This window comes from Myotis lucifugus, unplaced genomic scaffold (genome assembly GCF_000147115.1).
Source record: "Myotis lucifugus unplaced genomic scaffold, Myoluc2.0 scaffold_52, whole genome shotgun sequence".
NCBI classification, from domain to species: domain Eukaryota; kingdom Metazoa; phylum Chordata; class Mammalia; order Chiroptera; family Vespertilionidae; genus Myotis; species Myotis lucifugus.
The window spans coordinates 2953242-2961360 of NW_005871100.1; the positions used below are offsets into that span (position 1 = coordinate 2953242).

The following is an 8119-nucleotide window of genomic DNA, read 5'->3' on the forward strand; positions in this document are numbered from 1 at the left end:
ATCCCCAAGTATAACACCATGCCAGAAAGCATATTTCACCCACAGATCAAATATGCACTCCATTTGTCATATTTTAGTCAGATAAGACACATAATATGTAATGAGAAAGATATTACTACAAGCCACATAACTACTATTCTCAACATTTAATTATTGGGGGTTTTTTCTGAACCCTTTGTGGATAGCTGGCTTACTGGCTTTATACAAATATTAATTATTGCTTTATTAGCTTCATTCTAGGATTAAAGCTGGATATTCAGTACCCCCTGAAACCTAGAAAGTTTCATTGCTATTCCTATTGTAAAAGATGTCAGTCTCCAGGTGACTGAGGAAGAGGGGAAAGACTGGGGATACCAGATGGGTGCCAGGCAGGATGGTGCCCAGGCAATTTCTAAGCAACAGTCTCTCTGCTTCCAAGAGAATGTGTTAGGATTTTGTTCAGTGCAGAAAGGAAACATACACCAAGATTAAACTTATCTAAAACAGTGTCTTGCTTTTTACATGATGGAAGTGTTTCCTTTGCAAAAGCCTCACCACCACTACTTCATCTGGGACTTTCTGATACATGGACAACAAAGGTGATCAGCTAATTGAAAGGAGGAAGATGATAAGGCAGGTGATTCATTGAAATTAGAAAGTAAAAAAGCCTTGGCATCTTGGCCACTGACATGCCATCCAAACTGAGGAAGACCCAAAAACTTCAGGGCCACGTAAACCACGGCCACGGCCTCATCGGCAAGCACAGGAAGCACCCGGGAGGCCGAGGTAATCCTGGTGGCTTGCATCATCACAGGATCAACTTCGACAAATATCACCCAGGTTACTTTGGGAAAGTTGGTATGAGGCATTATCACTTAAAGAGGAACCAGAGCTTCTGCCCAACTGTCAACCTTGATAAACTGTGGACCCTGGTGAGTGAGCAGACACGGGTAAATGCTGCCAGAAGCAAGACTGGTGCTGCTCCTGTCATTGAGGTGGTGCGATCAGCTACTACAAAGTTCTGGGGAAGGGAAAGCACCAAAGCAGCCTGTCATTGTGAAGGCCACATTCTTCAGCAGAAGAGCTGAGAAGATTAAGGGTAGTGGTGGGGCCTGTGTCCTGGTAGCTTGCAGCTACCTGGAGGGAAGTTCATTAAAATATCCACAAGTAAAAAAAAAATAAAGAGGCCTCTGGAGTCGCTTGTCTCAGCCTATTTCCTTCAGCAGATGCTCAATCCTGTGTCTGCCTCCGTGTGGACCTTCCCCAGATCCTTTGTGGGGTCTTTGTAGTCTTCCTATTGCCAAGGAGAAATGCAGGTTTCCCCACACACATTGGTAACTGCCAAGGGACTTGATTTTCTAGGGCCATTCCTGCTCTTGCCCGGGTCCCAGCTGGCATGCATTCTGAGCATACCATTGTCATATCCAAAAAATCACCAACAAATCCCCCCTCCCAAATCCAGACAGACAAATGTTGAAGATGCTGCTGAAAAGTTCCAGGAAAAGGAAAGGGGGATTTCATGGTACATCCTTAGCTGGGATAAATTGATGAAGACTATCCTAAGTGTTGAGAAGGACTCAAGAATGGGGCAATCTAGCAAAAGCATCCAAGTGGTAGAAACAGTCAATGCCAGCCCCTGAGACAGAAGTTGGCGTGTGTGAGAAATAGGAAGAGGATGAATGTGGCTAAAACTGGGCTTCTCAGAGTGTTGTCTATAAACAGTCTGCAACAAGATGAATTTGTGCCAGAACATAAATTCAAGTACTACTTCCTCAGCAACAAAGTCTTGCTTTAAAAAAAAATAGCTGAAGTTAATAGTATACTTAAGTATACTTAGTGATATGATTGAGTCTCTAATGGTATATATTCCTTTTTTAGTTTTGCAGAAGTATATGAAGAATATTGGAGATATATAGCTTAAGATTATATAGTTATATATAATTTTGTGGTTTAACAATTTAAAGATATGCTAATATATTGTCAAAAAGAGAACATTGACATGAAATAATTCAATATTTTATAAATCTCCTATAATCCAATAATCACTATCCTTTTATTTTTAATAACATTCCAATCTTTGTTTTTCTGCATATACTTTATGCCATTTCAGTCATCTGGTACGCATACACACTTTTGCTTTTGCAGTTAATATCAAATCATAGGCATTTTATACCCCTATAAATAGAAATAATGAGTAATGTCATTTTAACAACTACATAATAATCAATGGTTAACAATTGACTTAAGCATCTACCTTCATAAGACATTTATTTCCTTGTTTTCCCCTTGTTATAAATAACCTGGCTATGAAAATCAAAGTACATACTGCTTTCCTTTCTTTTGCATTATGTCCTTAAAAAAGTTCCCAGAGTTGAAATACCAAGTAAAATAGTATTTTAAAATATGGGTTTAAAAAACTCATGCTTGCTATATATTGCTTTATTGCAATATGCATATTTAATTATTTTAAATTTTATCTGCAAGGCTTTTAATACAAGATAATTGTTTTTTTTAATAATTCTCAATTCTGAAAGAGTTGGTATCCACAAATGAACTTATGCAAAATATTTTATTGCATATATGCATATATATATATGTATTTTCACAATTCAGTTAATGAAATAATTAATAAAATTATTTGTTGAAACAATTTCTAAGAAACACTAGACACTAACATCTGAAATCTTAAGCACTTAAAAAACAGATGCAATCTCTAAATAGCCATTGGTCTTTCTGGAGCCTTTTTATATGTAACCTTGTCATTTAAAGTGTCAGTTATCAGGATGAACTCAGGTTGTGACCCAAGTCCACTCTTCCCCAAAGAGGCAGGTTTGTACCACTAGAACTGGGAAGAATCTAAAGGAATTCACTGAGATACACCAGAGACAAACCAATCAACCACATTAAAAAGGGAGAAGCTTTACGTAATCCCATCTAGTTATTTTTTTAATAGTAACATTTAGTTTTGATGTATTAACTAAATTATAGAGCTGAACACAAAGATTCACTTTTATTTAGTTTTTTAAAGATATTAAGATCTTAGCCATTTTTTCATTGCTAACAATATTATGGAATTTCAAAGTAACTCTTTTCTTTTTATGACTTCCTGGTCACCGATAGTTGTGGCAGGCCCACACAGGTAGAAGAGAGAGATGTCAATGACCCCATGTCTGATTCATGATCCATGTTCCCTGTGATTTTAAAAAGAAGACATAGTTTAAAGAGAGCCGGGCCCAAAGCCAAAATGTGATTATATTAGGTTCCCCTTCACACCGGCATTCCAGTCCATTTTGGCCTTTATCAGCCCTGAAAAGGAATTTGATTCATTCAGCAGACAATTTTTGTAGATACATGCTGAGCACTCAATAACATCCTTCCCTCTGTTCTGTTTGTGACTTTGACACCAACCCCTTATTAAATCCAATCGGTAAAGGATAGAAAATACCACTTTTCCATGAAAATGTTTGCATGTGGGATTCTGCAAAGGGTGCACTGAGTGCTGCTGGCCACCTGCAAGGGTTATTATTTCACAGTGCTAGTCACACTGTATTTTGAAAACACTTCCCAGGAAAGGTTGACCAGAGGGAGAGAGTTAGCAGTGCTGAATGGCTGAATGGAGTAGCTGTTTGTGGACAAGGGTTTCAGGCCCACCCTGAGACAATGAGGCGGTATCATAAACTGTAAGAGACGCTTCAGATAGCAGCCTCTTCAACCCTAGTCACTCACCAAAGGGCTGGCTCCTCACAGGCATGCAGTGGAAAAGACTTCTCATATCCATTAGGTCTCTTCAAGCACACATATGTAGGCATATTGCATGTGTGTGTGTGTGTGTACACACACACACACATACATACACACACAGCCCACAAATCTTAATAACTGTCTTCAAAAGATGAGGGGTGATAAGAAAAGTTAAGCCCCAGTGCAGTCTACTGCTGTCAACTGGTTTTGCCATCGATGTTCCTTTGCCATTAATGTTGATGATCTTCTTTATGAACTTATATCTAAATGAATCTTATTACAAAACTAGAGGCCCAAAGCATGAAATTTGTGCAAGAATAGGCCTTCCTTCCCCTGGCTGCCAGCACCAGCTTCCCTCTGGCACCCGGGACCTGGGCTTCCCTCGAAGCCCCAGCTTCGACTGGAAGGTTGTCCGATCTAATTAGCATAATATGCTTTTATTATTATAGATACCTCTTTTGGAGGTTTATTTTTAAAATGCATTTATTGAATAAATAGAAAAGTTAATAGTAAAGTAAATAACTAAAATAATATTTCCATTGAAATTTTAAAATAAAGCAAACCCATCTTATTAAATATTTTTGAGATTTGTATCTTCTGCACTTGAAAATAGCCAATCTGATAGTTTGCATGCTACCAAGGAAATTGGCTAATGGATAGATTGTTCCATTTGGAGGTTTATTTATATCCTGATTAAAAAATAAAGTTCATAAGTGGGAAAATACCCATTTCTCTTTAGTCATCATTTAAGAAGTTGGAATCAAGTTGCTAAAATATATTCTATATAACTTTCAGTAGGATATTTCAGAATGGTGATACTTTATTGCTAAAGACAATTTGCTTGACCTCTTAGCATATGAAAAAGTTAACTTATAATGAATCATACATCTAAGCTAAGAGCTAAGACTATGAAATGTCTCAAAATATTTTTGTGGCTATGGATTGGGCAAAGAATTCTTAGGCAACAGAAAACATGATCTGTAAAAGAAAAAATATGTATAATAAGATAGACTTCATCAAATTAGAAAGATCTACTTTTCAAATAACTTGGTTAAGAAAATGAAAAGGCAAGCCACAGATTAGTACAAAATATTTGTAAGTCACTATCTTATAAAGGACTATTATTAAACTCTTACAATCCTAATATATATAAAAAGCCAGGTGCCATCACGACCAGACGGACAACCAAACAGCAGGCTAGGGAGCTGAGGGAGTGGGAACTGTGGGCCCCCGGCTGCCTGTGGTGCGGCGGCGGCGAGAGGAGGGAGATGTAGGCCCAAATGACCAAAGGACCGGTCCCACGGCAGGGCGGGGTGGGGCCACGGAGGCTGAGTATGGAGCTTCACAGGGCAGTGAGGCGAAGGAGCATTGCAGGATGTGGGCAGCAGTGAGGCCAAGGAGCCTCGAGGGGTGGGGGCTGTTAGCATGGAGCTTCGCGGGGCAGCGGAGGAGTGTCGTGGGGCTTGGGCGGCTGAGGCCAAGGAGCCTCGCAGGGCAGGGGCTGTGAGCGTTGAGGTTCACGGGGCAGGGGCCACGGAGGTGGAGGAGCAACGCTGGACGGTGGACATGGCCCTGATTGCAGCTAGGCCTAGGGATCCTAACCGTGCACAATTTAATTGTGTGCTGGGCCTCTAGTCCAATAAGAATACAAGCAACTCAACTTTTAAAAAAGTAAGCACTTTATCAAAGAAGAGATAACAATGTTAAGCCATAAAAAGAGGCTTAATATCATTAATCCTAAGGGAAACTTAAAACCACAATGAGATGCCACTAGACTAGTACACCCATTAAAGTGTCTTTTTTAATTTTTAAATTTTTTAAATATGTTTTTATTGATTTCACAGAGGAAGTAAGAGGGAGAGAGGAATAGAAACATCAGTGATGAAAGAATTATCAATCAGCTGTCTCCTACACACCCCTACTGGGGATCAAGCCTGCAACCTGGGCATGTGCCCTGACCAGGTATCAAACCCGTGACCTCCTGGTTCATGGGTCGACCCTCAACCACTGAGCAACACTGGCCAGGCTACCATGGCTTTTTAAGAGACTAGTAGCCCTAGCTTGTTTGGCTCAGTGGATAGAGCATTGGCCTGCAGACTGAAGGGTCCAAGGTTTGCTTCCGGTCAAGGGCACATGCCTGGGTTGCGGGCTCGATCCCCAGTTAGGGGGTGTACAAAAGGCAGCCAATCAATGATTCTTTCTCATCATTGATGTTTCTGTCTCTCTCTCCCTCTCCCGTCCTCTTTGAAATCAATAAAAATGTATTTTAAAAAAAGAGACTAGTAAACATCCATATTAAAGTGAATGGATTGTGAAATTGATAAGATCTGTAGAAAGAATAACAATATCAAAAGTGCAAATCCACAAATCTTCATGCAAAAATTCCAACCTTAGGAATTTATCCTACAGATATACTGGTACATATGCAAAATAATACAAATCCATCAGTAGAGAAATAATAAAATTATGGAAGTTCCAGACAAAGGAGTACTATGCAGACAAAAAAACAAAGGTTTTAAGTTAGTGATATGGAGAGTGCTCTACTATCCATTACTAAGTGGGGGGGAAAAGCAAGGCACTGTGCAGTATTATAGTAAGCTCTTACTTGATTAAGAAGAGAAAATATTCCTGGGTGAATTCCATGACGGGATACATAGGAAGATAATCACAGTGGTTGCCTGGGAGAGGGTGAGTTAACAGAGGGTCAAGTGTAAGAGGCAGGCTTTTCCCTTGTACTTTCAGAACTTTCAACATATGAGTGAATATTCAAAACAATTTTTAAAACTCTCAACAAATTAAATAGTGCATACCAGCGTGTCAGGCAAAGGTTTAATCACTGTAATATATAAGGAATGCTATAGACCAGTGGTTCTCAACCTTCCTAATGCCGAGACCCTTTAATACAGTTCCTCATGTTGTGGTGACCCCCAACCATAAAATTATTTTCGTTGCTACTTCATAACTGTAATTTTGCTACTGTTAGGAATCATAATGTAAATATCTGATATGCAGGATGTATTTTCATTGTTACAAATTGAACATAATTAAAGCTGTTATGCCCAGATTCCAAGATCCCCAAAAAATTCCACACTGGGAGCCAGTTCGATGCAACAGCAGAAGGACCTTTTATTTTTGGGCTAGCTAGACCGACCCCCGTTCCTGGCCGGCCCGGCCCTGCTCCCGGCCGGCCCCGGCGACAGGAAGAGAGAGTGCCCTCCCATGGGAAAATCCGGCTTAAATAGGGGGGTGACGCAAGGGGATTGTGGGCCCTGCCGATTGGCCAGGCGTGAGCCGGGTCTTGTTACACAGGATGTGGTCATATCTATGGCGCGCACTTCCCTTGATTGTCATTGGTTAGTTTAAAATCCCGGGCGCGGCCAGCAGAGGCCTGGGCTTCCGGGAAGAAGGCTACACGTGGCCCCAACATGGAGGATGCAGGCAAGATGGAGGTGAGCGCATAGCCCTCACCCTTTCAAAAGCATAGTGATTAATCACAAAAACAATATGTAATTATATATGTGTTTTCCGATGGTCTTAGGCAACCCCTGTGAAAGGGTCGTTCGACCTCCAAAGGGGTCGCGACCCACAGGTTGAGAACCGCTGCTATGGACCAATAAGAGAAAGAGGTAGGTGTGGGAGCAGATAGTCCAGATGGGGCGGATGGGGAATATTGATCATTGACTTTTTATAGTGCTGATGCAGACTGGCTTTCAGTAGGTTTTATTATTAGTTTTAAATTGTCTACAGATAATGTAACGCCATATTGCCCGCACCCAGAGTAGACTGCTTTCATTGCCCTGCCCTTACTCTGCCATGCCCCAATTCACCCCTGGAGAGAGAGGGGGGAAGGGAGGAAGGGAGGGACTGAGGGACGGACGGACGGAGGGAAGAAAGGCCACGTTTAAAGTGTGTTCAACTTTATTACCAATCTTTGAAAGGCATATTAAAACATCTATAGGATAACCTTTTTCATCTGGCCTAAAACAATTCTTTTTAAAATAATAACATATCATAGTTGCAAGTTAATGAAGAAATGAGTACGCAGACTTTTTACATTTATATTTTTGAATGTTCATATTCACTGAACTCATAATTTCATTCCTGGAAATTATCTAACAGAAATAATCAGAGATAGGAACAAAGGTATAATTTGTAATAGCACAAATAAACAAGAAAAAGTAGTAAGAAATTAAATTATGTTATATCTACCTTTTGAGAAACTGTAATCTTTAAAATATAATGTTATAAATAATGTTTATTGATTTGGAAATGCTAAGGCAATTAAAACTACATGTAAAAAAAGAAACATTTTGGGGGATAAAGTTCACATAATATAAAATTTACCATTTTGAACATTTTTAAGTGTACAGTTCTGAGGCATTAGTTACGTTCACATTGT

General features: G+C 39.9%; 1 pseudogene; it reads left to right on the forward strand.

The window, feature by feature from the left end:
• The first annotated feature begins 668 nt into the window (after positions 1–668).
• LOC102436041 lies at positions 669–1268 on the forward strand (annotated as a pseudogene).
• The last annotated feature ends 6851 nt before the right edge of the window (positions 1269–8119 follow it).